The sequence below is a fragment of the Hydra vulgaris genome, chromosome 06 (assembly GCF_038396675.1).
Source record: "Hydra vulgaris chromosome 06, alternate assembly HydraT2T_AEP".
NCBI classification, from domain to species: Eukaryota; Metazoa; Cnidaria; class Hydrozoa; order Anthoathecata; family Hydridae; genus Hydra; species Hydra vulgaris.
In genome coordinates, this window is record NC_088925.1 from 23,350,025 (window position 1) to 23,362,253 (window position 12,229).

Below are 12,229 nucleotides of genomic sequence, written 5' to 3' on the forward strand. Positions count from 1 at the left end.
ATAAAACAAAGTTTAAATATACAAGTATATAGTCAAATAAAAATTTTTTATATAAGAATTCGTAAAAACATTATAAATCAATCAAAATAATTAAATTTAAAAATATATAAGTATGTTTTTAATAGAGAGAATGATATTTTTCAATTTCCTTTTAAATCCGAAAAAGTTCCAGTCTTGAGAAAAATCAAAATGTTTCAAAACCACATTGTTCCATAGAAACGCCCCTCGAAAAGAAATACAAAACTTGCCTAAATTGGTTCTGAAAGCTGGTTGAAGAAGGAAATTATCATTTCGTAAATTATAATTATTTTTTTCTTTTAAGGAATATAAATTGTGAAAAGAAACCGGAGCTGTACATTTAAACATAAAGTTTTACATTTAAACATAAAACACAGTACATTAAAAATATTTAGTTGAAATATATTTAATATATTCATTTCAATAAAAAGAGGCTTAGCCTTTGAAAAACGGTCTTTAAAATTAATAAGACGTGCAGCATGTTTCTGTTGGCGATGAGGAGGTTCTAATTTACTTTTATTGACACTACCCCTAGCCGCATTCGCATAGTTTATGTGGCAATGAATGAATGAGTGGTATAGTTGAATTAAAATATGTGTATTTAACATGCTTCTTGCTTTATATAATATATCTATACTTTTCGAAATTTCGCAAGTAATGTTTTCGATATGTTTTTCCATGTGAGATTTTCATCAATTGAAACTCCTAAAAAGCTTGTACACGTTGCTCTCTTAATTAGAACGTCATCAATAAGAAGAGGAGGAAGCTCGATTGGAAGTAGACGTTTTTTAGAGTTATAATGAAAAAGAGACCATTTTGTTTTTTCAATGTTCAGAGAAAGTTTGTTTGACTTAAACCATTGAGAAACTTTCATTAGTTCATTGCCCATACAATACCTCATTTAGGCTTATCTTTAAAAATAAAATATTTAAATTTTTTTATGTGTCAAGAAAAAAATTTAAGGCTCTTATCCTTTAATGTTGTTTTGGGGTGTAAACACCTGTACAAATACTATTGACTTTAAATAATACCTTTTAAGCACGATCAAAGCAACCTTTTATTTAATGTAAATTGTAATTTTTGAATCAAGGTTTTTAAAGCGAAGTTGTTAGTTAGTCGGTTTTTATTTATACCAAAGACTTGGTTTTAATAAAAATCTATTATTTATTTTAATATCTCTTTATATATTTTTTTGTGTAAAAAAAATTGTATTTCTCATATATACTTGATTTGATCAAATTAATTTCAAACATCTGTTTTTCTCATTTTGTTTTCCAATGAAGAGTAGTAATATGATGCAAACTGCGCCATGTTCTACAAATTTTTTTTAATCAGAGTAAAAACTAATTCGATATATTATTTGTCAGATTACAAATTTATGCAAAATTATTGAAATTTTTGAGACTTCTAATAGTTTACCAATGGGGAAATACATGTTATTTCAACTCTTTGAAAATACAAATGACGAGTTTTGTCGCATACAATATTATGATGCTGCTGTTGGGTGGAGTGGAGAAATGATAAAACTAGTGAACGGAATTGTGGGATTTTTTATTTTTATTTCAAACTCGTTGTTAGTATATGGTATTTTAAAATCAAAAATAAGAAATAAATACTCTCGAAATGAAAAAATGGTTTTAATATCATCTTGTGTTGATATTATGATCTCAGTAATATATACCCCTCTTGAAATAGTTTTATTTGCTTATCTAAACATTATTGGATGTCGCACTATTTCGCTTATTGCATTCTGGACAGCATTTCCATTAATGTTGTCGGGAACAACAATGATGGTAATTTCAATCGAACGATTTATTTCGGTGTTTAATGATAAAAAATGTTGTGGATTTTATTTTAAAGGGGGTTATATGGTCCCGGTGTTTCTATTTTACTTTATTGTGTCCTTAGGATTTGGAGTTTGGTATGCACTACTTCACTATTATCTTCCGGATACTATTTTTTCTTTTCAATACTTTTTTTACTGTACTGCATCCTTTATTGTTATAAATTTAGTTTTTGGATTATCGATAAATGTTTTACTGCTAACACGAATTTTAAAAAGAATAAACAAAAAAGAAATTCGCGTAATTAGACATATCGCCATTGAGAAAAGACTAACTCAAACAATGATATTTATATCAATTTCGCTAATAGTGTCCTTCCTTCCAACAATTGCAGCATTTTATCATTTGGCAGGTGTTTCTTATCTTAAAGATGGTAAGTCCGGCTACGCTGCAATAAAAGTAACTCTTTGGACATTAGTTTTTTGCAAACTAAATTCAGCTTTAAATGCTATTATATACATGACAAGAAGTAGTGCTGTTTGCCAAGTATACAGCTCATTGTTTTGTTCTTTAGTCCCAAAAAATTAAGTTTATACCTCTAAATTATGCTGAAGTATTAAATTATGCTGAAGTATTAAATTATGCTGAAGTATTAAATTATGCTGAAGTATTAAATTATGCTGAAGTATTAAATTATGCTGAAGTATTAAATTATGCTGAAGTATTAAATTATGCTGAAGTATTAAATTAACTTAACTGAGAATAAAAGGATTTACTTATGTGGTAAATATTTTAAACAAAAAAAAGTTAAACTTCAAAACAAATTTTTTATCAACATTGTTTATATTCGTATATATCGCTAGCGAAAATAATAAAAGTAAAAATGAAATAAAACCAGTAAAATTGAACAATAAATCAAACTAAAAAAGTTAGTTAGCTAGCCAATAACAAGACTCTATTTAACTAGCCAATAACAAGTCTCTATTTAATTTATTTTTTGAAGAATTTTTAGCATTCTTTGAGGGTTTTTAAGAGCTTATAACATCTTTAACAAGAAAAATAAAATTTCGTTTCCAGTAAAATACTTTTATATATTGTTAATATTATTATTTTAATTTAACGGTGTGTAATGTTATTCTCCAAAATAATTCAATTTTTTAATTAGTTTTTTAGAACGATTTTTGGCGATTGTTTTCTGATCCTATAAAATAAAGAACTTTTAAAAGCAACCAAGCGCGTACTATGCTTAATGAGTTAATTGTTTTTTACACACATTTGAAATTATGGAAGCAATATGCAAATCTGTATATTTGTCATTCAAGATAATCAACTTACTGGGTTGGTATAAATACCAAACTTTTGTACGTTTATACTACTGTGAAATCAAAATGTAGATTACTATAAAACAATTTAAATGTTAGGCTAAGTCAAATTTATAATTTCCCTGAGCTTGTAAACCTGACATAGATATGTAAACATGGTAGCTGTTAAATTATGTTAGTTACAGGTTAAATTGATATAGTTATAACTTTTATTATTATTACTATTATTATTATTATTATTATTATTGTTATTATTATTATTATTATTATTATTATTATTATTATTATTATTATTATTATTATTATTATTATTACAATTAGTATTATTGATATCAGTTATTATTACTATTACTATTTTTATCGTCGTCTATATTGTTATGTTGTATATTCAGATATTTATTTTATATTAGTATATAAAGTAAAGGCCTATACTATAGTAAATTTCCTTGAAATGTTATAACTTATTTCGAAGTATACTTTATTTGATTTAATTTGATTTGAAATGCAAATTTTTTTTGATTTGAAACAGATAAATTTGAACTTGGTAAAATGGATGCTAATTTAAATGACTTTTTATGGGAGAGCAATATCTGTAGAATAAATAAAGAATAAATAAATAAATAATAAATAAATAATAAAGAATAAATAAAGAATAAATAAAGCTTTGAACTGAGATAAAAATGGACAGAATAAAAATTATAAATCTAATTAATAAGCTAAAAGTAGTTCAAACTGGGTATTCAATTTGCATAATGAAGAATTAGTAGGACCATGAAAAAATGCCATGCTTTTTATTTAAATGGTTACAAAAAAGCAAATCAAGATGAACACGTCTTTAAAACAATACCAATCCAATTAAAAGAACTCTATTTTACGCACAGCTATAAAACACTGGTATGAAATTAAACTGAGATTTTGTCAACCAATAACAAAAATCAAACAAATTTTAAACCAACATTTTTTTACAAAAATTTACAAAACCAAGAAAAATTCATTTAAAAAAAAGAACTATCTTAGTTGCTGACTTTACAAAAATTTTTCAACTTTTTTTTCTTTTTTTTTTTTTATATACATTTTACAACTGCTATGTAAAAAGTAACCATTCCAAAATTACAAATTTCTGGTATAGATATATGAAAAAATAAATATCGTAAGCATAAAGTCTAAAAAATACAAAGTAAGTATCCAAGTAATAGTCGTATACAACTTCGATATGAAATGATATAAATATAACAAGATAATACGACAATAGTATAATATAAATGTATAAAGCTCAATCAGTATATTTATATATTATTCCAAATAAAATATTTTACTATAAATTGTATATTTTTGCATCTTGTGATATATTACTTATGTATTTGAGCTGAAATGAGCAGTCGTAGCGCAGTGTGAGCAGCCGTAGGGAAGTGGTTAGTACGCTTGCTTCAAAAACTAGAGACAAAAACTAATAATCATTTTATAAAAAAAAAATATTATTTTAGGTTTTATTAAATAGCAATTGAAAATTTATAAATAAAAAATGAAAATAATTTGATACAAGTCCGTCCGACTTGTATCAAATGTAAAAAAAGTTTTTTTAAAAGCTCTATCAAAAGTAGAAGTTTTTAAATGTTTACAACCAGCTTTGGCACCATAAATATTATTAACAAAATGGGTAACTTGGATTGCAGAACACTTTATACGCGAATCAAATCTGTTATCAGAGGCAGATCCAGCATTTTTTGGTCTTTTAGATGGCTAACTTCGAGACATAGAGCAAACTCCAAACATTTGTATGTTTATACTTATATCAAATAATGGATGCTTTACAAAAAATTGCGATGATTGGGGCCAGGGATCAAAAAAGCGCCAAAAATTTTTGCCTCATGCCTAAAACATGACAGCAACAAGTTAATAAAATAATTTTCTTTACTACTTTCAATTAGACTAATATTAATCAAAAAATTATGACCATATAAAATTTGTAACCCCATTAATTTGAAGAGGTTACAAACTTTTTCGATTCTTTGATTACCTGCTAAACAGAAAACAATACCCAGAATATAAAGCTAATGAAACTAATAAACACATAATAACTGTGATGTTCCCCAGAGATAAATGTTAGGACCACCATTATTCCTACTGTATATAAATGATTTATATTTAACATCCAAAATTTAAATGTTATTTTGTTTGCTGACGACTAGAGTCGTCTTTACTCAAACAAGGGAATTAAAAATCTGTTTAAAATACTTAATGAAGAATTATTAAAAATGAGTAAAATAAAAGTAATAAACTTTTATTAAATGAGAAAACTAAATTTATATTGTTCCACAAACTTAGTAAAAGTGATCATCTTCTTTTAAAATTACCCAATCTGTTTATGAATAATACCTTTACAATATTTTTCCATGATATATTTAAAATATATCAATTATAAAAATCTATTAATAATAAAATCTCCAAAAAATTTTCTGTGCTATATTGAGTTAAACCATTTCAAAATATTAAGTGTTTAAAAAAGTATATTTTTATTTATTCATAGTTATCTTTCCTATGCATGGGGACGTATAAACTTTCATTTATTTATAGTTATCAATCATCAATTATAACCCACTATGGAAAATTTAAAAAAAATTTATGGTAAACAAAAACATCCATGCAGGATTATATTTGGTATTAACAGAAATGTTAACGGAGAATCTCTTTTAAAGGAACTTAATGCACTCTATGTTTATAAGCTCAAAATATACCAATTTATGTTGTTCGTGTTTAAATCAAAACATGGTTTATCTCCTAATTAATTTTATTTTTACTTTACTAAAATCTCTCATGAAATAAATCATAAATTATTAATCACCCCACAAAATTTTCAAATGATAAACTTGTTATTCTAAGAACTTATTAAAAAGCTCAGATCATTTCAAATATTTCACTATTCTGTTTTCACTATTTGCGACACTATTCCTTTTATTATTTGCGCCACTATTCCTTTTTTTATTTTTGACACTATTCCGATTTTCCTGTTTCCGACATTATTCCTTTTACTTTTTTTATTTTCGTATTTAGTAAATTCCAGCATTTGCTATTCACCTCCTCAAGGCCGAGAAGGCCACTACAGACGAGGAGGCTACTTATTTGTGGTTATAACCCTCTCTCAACTCTATAACTCTGAAACACGAACCTTTGACGAACAAGGCCGCTGCGCCTTGTTCATCAAAGAAACGAATTCGTCAGAGAAACGAGTTGAGCGCGGTGCTACCAGGGACGTGGTGGGGATCAAACTCGGAACCTCTCGCTTAAAATGTGAGCGCTTTACCACTACACCACTACCGCATTTAGCGACACTATTCCTTTTTTTTGTTTTCGACACTATTCTTTGAATTCTTTTGCGACACTATTCTTTTTTTTTTTTTTTTGCGACATTAGACCTTTTTAATAAATTCGACATTATTCCGAAATTCATTTTTCGACATTATTCCTGTCACACATAAAAAGTATACCATGCTTCTCAAACGATAACTATGAAAGCCTATTTATTGAAATTATAAATAAAAAATTTCGAAATATTTTAATTGGATGCGTTTATCGTCAATCAAGTGCTAAAATCAAATCATTTGAAACTTTTATCAAAAGTACAATTGAAAAAACAAAGAAAATATAACTTTATATGTCATTGAAAACATAAACCTAGATGCTCTTCAAAGAAGAGCATTTAGAAGTTATTCAAAATTCCGAAAATAAAATCTTTTTTTGATATGCTTCTCAAATTTAAAGTGTTGTCAGCAATTAATAAGCCAACGCGAGTGTCAAAATAGAAAATCAGGGCCGGCGCGAGTAGGTGTCACGTGGGGAAGGAGGAGGGGTGTCATTACAACTTTTGCTGACTAAAAAAAAAAAAGATAATCGTTTTTTTTAAATTTGACAACTGCCTCGACGTTTGCCAACTGACTGTCTAAATTTACCGAGTAACTTGTCGAAATGGTCTACATTTGCCGACTGACTTGTCAAAAAGGGTCAAATTTCCAACTAAATGAACGAAAAAATCATTAATAGTGGTGGGAGGGGGGGGGGGGGAAGAAGGGTGTAACACCACCCATCGCGCCGGCCTTGTAGACAATATTCTTATTAATAACTCCCTGAATTAGAATTTAAAACCGGGATTTTTATGACTGATATTAGCGACCTCTTTCCTATATTTTTGAATGTAAGAAGTTTAAAAACTACTTCTAATTGTGAACCAAAAGTTATTAATTTGAAAAAAATGCATCTCAAAACAAGTAATACTAATGAGTTACCAATTAGACTAAAATAAGCAATGTGTATAAAAGTCAGGACACTAACGAAGTTTTCAGGTGAGGCGAAGAGCCCTACCCCCCATGCGCTATCTAAGCCAGTGAACTGGCGCCCACTAAAAAAACAGTGACAGATGTTCATAAAACTAAAATTACTTTCCAAACAGTAAACGAGTTTTTTTTGTAAAGTAGAAAAACAAAAATTTGTAAATTAACTAACCTCAAAGTTGTCGAGCAATTTTGATTTGTTTTTATGCGTTAAAAATATTTTTGGCAAAATCCTATGGCATCCCTTCCCCATTTGAAACCTACCCCCGCTGGTCCTACTTTCAAAGATGTGTATGGAACAATATCTCCAGCATTGATGATTAAACTACTAATGAAAGACGTACATCCATTCTTAAACGAGAAATAGATAACATCATGTTTTCCTGATTTTTCTATTCTCTACAAAATCTACGTGGTTATTTCTTTTACATATGCTTAAGAGAAGCTTTAGTAGACTAAAGATAAAAAACTATCTGTGATCAACAATGACAAAACAATCGACAATAATTTTTATAAAATGTAAGCTTGCTGACAGCATTAACTTAAAACTATCGATAAATTATTTTCTTTCACTTAGCGGGCATAAACGTCCGTCAGTACGATTCAATACAATATTAAAATTAAATAAAGTACATCAAAAATTAAAAATACAAAATTATTTCGATTTTTTTTTAAAAAAATGAGAGAATGTACGTAATGTTTAAATTTAGTAAGTGTTTTTTATAGTTCTTTTAGATGTAGCAATAGATTTTATTTTTTTCATATTTTCGTCAAGAACCGAATTCCGCAAGCGTGGTCCCCGGCATATAGTCGAGAAGTCAAATTTTTTGAGTGATGTTAGTGGGATGTAGTAATTACTCATTGAATGTCTTGTTTCATATTTATGATTAATTCGAGTGAAACTTTAAAAAAAATATTTTGGAATCATTTCATTTTGAAGTTTAAACATAAATAACAAGTTATGGTATATATTTAGTTTGTATACATTTAGAGCATTTATTTCCTTGAGTAACGGCTCGGCACTTTCGTATCTACTTGCACCCAAAACTAATCTACTTGCTTGCTTTTGTTTTGTATAAATACTTTTTAGGAAAGATAAATGATTGTTTGCCCAGGCAATATTACAATAGTTAATATGACTATGTATAAATGAAAAGTATAAATTTTTTAAACATAAATTATTTAAAAGATGTTTTGTCTTGTACATAATCCCCAGGGTCTTTGAAACTTTGTTCTCGACTAGCTTTATTTGGCTTTTCCAATTTAAATTCTCATCGAAAATTATTTCTAGTATATTCATTGAAAAAACTCTTTTTATATTAATATTGTTAATTGTTAGTTCAGGTAATTTGAGTGGAAGGTTCTCGGATTTAGATGACTTAGCAAACAAAATATATTTCGTTTTTTCAATATTTAATGAAAGTTTATTTGCTTCAAACCACTCATTAAGATATATTAATTCTGTTTTTACAATATAAAAAATATTTTTTAAATTTGAGTCAGAAAAGAAAACATTTGAGTCATCAGCAAAAATAATATAATTAAGTATTTTTGAAGACAAATAACTATCATTAATATAAATTAAAAACAGCTGGGGTCCAAGTATTGATCCTTGGGGAACTCCGCAATTTATTGATTCAAATGGGGAACATGTTAAGTCATATGGTACTTTTTGTTTACGATTTTGTAAATAACATTGCAGCCACTTTAAATTGGAGTGAACTACTCCATAATTGTGTAGTTTATAAATTAGAATCTTGTGGTTGACAATATCAAATGCTTTTGAAAGATCTAGAAAAATTCCGAGTGTGTAACTGTCGTTATCAAAACCATTTAAAATTTGGTTGGCAAGATCAATTACTGCATGTTCCGTGGAATGGTTGTTGTGAAATCCAAACTGTTTATGATAAAGAATGTTGTTTTTTTCAAGATAATTGTACAGTATGTTGTGCATAATACGCTCTAGTATTTTGGAAAAACAAGAAAGTATGGAAATTGGTCTGTAGTTAGATTTTATTGAGTCATCACCGCCTTTGTATATCGGAATTATTTTTGCTAATTTTAGTTGGTCAGGAAAAATGCCGTTTTTTAGGGAAAGATTAAAAATTTTAAAAAGAGGTTTCTCTATAATATCTGAGACCGCTTTTACAACATCAGGGTTAACTTCATCCAGACCCGCACTTTTATTTGTTTTCAGCATACTAATTGCTAGTCGAAGTTCATCAATTAAAAGCTCCGACTCCTCCATGAAGGAATCAGATTTTTTCAAAAAAAATTTAAATGATTTTTTCCCCTCAGGAATTGCACCGGCAAGCTTTTTTCCTATATTTATAAAAAAGCTATTAAATGTTTCAGCAATTTCTTTATTAACAAAAGCATCTCCTCTATTATCATCTCTTTGCAATCTTTTTGGAAAATTATCACTTTTCACAATTCCCACTCCTGTTATTTCTTTAATTACATTCCATGTTTTCCTTGCATTTCCAAATGTTTTATTAAGTAACAAAGAGTAGTAATTTTTTTTGGATTGCTTTTTTAATTTTTCAAAAGAATTTTTATATTTTTTGTATTTTATTTCATTTTTGTAGTTCTTTTTTTTTTAAAATTTTTGTTTCTTTTTTGACGACTTAATGAGTTCTCTCGTCATCCACGGACTTAACAAACTTTTAGAATTGACAACTTTTTTTATTTTTGGAAAGGCCTTTTCGTATTGCTTTGTAAACATTCGATTAAAAAAATTGTAGCCATCATTAACGTCATTGCAATCAGTTAATAGTTCCCAGTTTACTTCATGTAAGAGATCACGAAACATAGCGATTGATTCATTATTTATTTTCCTTACGTATACCGTTTTTGTTTTTATTTTATTCTCATGGGTTGCAGAATTTATTATCAGAAAAACTGGAAAGTGATCAGTTAAATCTGTTTTAATAATACCACTTTGGATTTTAGTCCTTGTGTAATTATTAGTAATAATATTATCGATAATAGATGCAGTTGTTTTAGTCACACGTGTTGGCTTATTAATCATGGGAAAAACGCTGTATTGCAAAAGTGTATTTATAAAATTCACGACTTGGTTATTAGCTTTATTATTCAATAAATTCAAATTAAAATCACCTAATAAGTAAACATTTTTTTAAATAAGCTTTGGTAGCAAATAGTTTAAGTGGTTTTCAAATTGATTGTAATTACCGTTTGGCGGTCTATATATTGCAGTTATAAATGTATTTTTATTTGTTTTATTAATTATTACAATAGTTAATGACTCACAATCAGCGTCATTTACTTTGAGGTTTTCAACATGTTTAAAAACCAATGAGTTTTGGACGAAAATAGATACGCCCCCGTCATTGCCGTTTTCTCTCGGTTGATGAATAGGTTTATACTAGGGTTGTTCGCCGTAAACAAAAACTTACGAAAATTTTGCATTTTTATCTTCCGTATTTCAAGTTGCTATTGCGGAAGTTGTTCTTTCGCAAATTCACCTTCCGTAATGCGTTATACGAAAAAAATAAATAATAATTATTCCGTAATAGCTCTTTACGAAAAGAAACTTGTGAAACAAATCATTTCGAAAGAATACTTGCGAAACAGTTCCTTACGGAAGGAGCGTTTCGGAATGTGCGCTTACGGAATAAACTCGAAAGCATTTATTAAACTGTTATACAAAAAAGTATTATTATTTATTATTTAAATAAAATAATGTTGTTAAATGATTCTTCAATAGTTTTTACATATATATCTTTACATATATATATATATATATATATATATATATATATATATATATATATATATATATATATATATATATATATATATATATATATATATATATATATATATATATATATATATATATATATATATATATATATATATATACACACACTAAAAAAAAAAAGGTAGAAATTTCTACCTTAGGGTAGGATATGTGATATACCCTTAGTAAGGTATAATTTTCTACCTTTTAGGGTAGAAAATTATATTAAAAACAATTATTTGTCATACAATTTTCTAACTTAAAGGTATAATTTTCTACCTTATAAGGTAAAAAATTATACCTTACTAAGAGTATATCATATATCCTACCTTAACTAAAAATTACTGCCTTTATTTTTTAGTGTGTGTGTATATATATATATATATATATATATATATATATATATATATATATATATATATATATATATATATATATATATATGTATATATATATATATACAGTGACCTTGAAAGATTAAGAAAGTTAAGACGAAGGTGGGGGAGGGGGGAGGAGAGAAAGGGAGTTGCTGAAACAGAATATCAGGGGGGCCTAACGCAACTACAATCTAAATAAAAAAACTGAAACTTTGAGTTAGTTTGACGGAAAGGACAATATATATATATATATACATATATGTATATATATATATATATATATATATATATATATATATATATATATATATATATATATATATATATATATATATATATAAATATATATACACAGACCTAGAAAGGTTAAGAAAGTTACACAGCTAAAATTTAACTAGAAAAAACTAAAACTTTCAGTTAGTTTTGAGGGAAAGGACAACGCTTTCTCCGCAACATGTCCCTATACCAGTGTTTACATGCATTAATATTTATCAAGTACCGACTTTGGTTCACTTCCGACACTCGGTTGTTTATTGTCTTTGGCTTTGCAGAAATGGAGGTTTACTATTTATATTCTCATATATAAAAACTTAGTAAAATATTTGGTTCCATTACATTTTTTATTAATTTATCACTA